Below are 920 nucleotides of genomic sequence, written 5' to 3'. Positions count from 1 at the left end.
AAAATAAACATTAGACCATTGCAAATGTGGCTGGAGAAGTACTAATAATAGGATACAAACAAATGTCAGAGGAACTGTGTATTGTATCATTATTTACGGTGATGTGGAGATGCCGGCATTGGACTGGGGTGAGCACAGTAAGAAGTTTTACATTCTAGGTTAAAGTCCAACAGGTTTGTTTCAAACACTAGCTTTCGGAGCCCTGCTCCTTCCTCAGGTGAATGAAAACGTGTGTTCCTGAAACATACATAGAGACAAATTCAAAGGTGCCAGACAATGCTTAGAATGCGAGAATTTGCAGGTAATCAAGTATTTACAGATCCAGAGATAGGGATAACTCCACGTTAAAGAGGTGGAAGACACCAGTGTGATGCCCTTTTTCGAAGAACACCGGGTGGTAGAGGTGTCCAACACTACGGAGAAGGCCCTGGAGAAACTAAGACGTCTGAAAGTGGATAGATCACCTAGAAAAGGTGGATACACCCGAAATTACTAAATCAGATAGGTGAGGGCATTGTGGAGGCAGGAATTGTCACAAAGGATTGGAACGTCACTCATGTAGCACCACTGTTGAAGAAGTGTGGATTTGACAGCTGATATGTCAGTTTTGAAAAGGATTGCCGTTTTCTTTCAGGAGATGTACAAACTCCCCGTCGGGGAATTGAACCCCAGTCTCCCGCGTGACAGGCGGAGATACTAACCACTATACTAACGAGGAACTGCTTAACGCATGGCCCTGTCTGGCACACTGAGGTTTGCTTCCCCTCTAAAATGACTCGATTTTCTGCAGTTTCTTGCTTTTCCTGTGAAATCAGTAATTGCTGTGGCAACTACATACCGTGTTAAATGACGATCGAGGTTAACTTTGGAAGACAGAATGCAGAACACCCAAACACTTCCTTGTGTGTTGAGCTGTAAGT

General features: G+C 43.8%; 1 non-coding gene across 1 annotated transcript; it reads right to left on the bottom strand.

Annotated features, from left to right (window-relative positions):
- Positions 1-646: 646 nt before the first annotated feature.
- trnad-guc lies at positions 647-718 on the bottom strand. The gene has a single exon. It is a non-coding gene; the product is annotated as a tRNA-Asp (tRNA).
- Positions 719-920: the final 202 nt, after the last annotated feature.

Source organism: Scyliorhinus canicula, unplaced genomic scaffold (assembly GCF_902713615.1).
Source record: "Scyliorhinus canicula unplaced genomic scaffold, sScyCan1.1, whole genome shotgun sequence".
NCBI lineage: Eukaryota > Metazoa > Chordata > Chondrichthyes > Carcharhiniformes > Scyliorhinidae > Scyliorhinus > Scyliorhinus canicula.
Note: the sequence above shows the minus strand (reverse complement) of the source record. Positions and strands in the feature narration are given on the sequence as shown.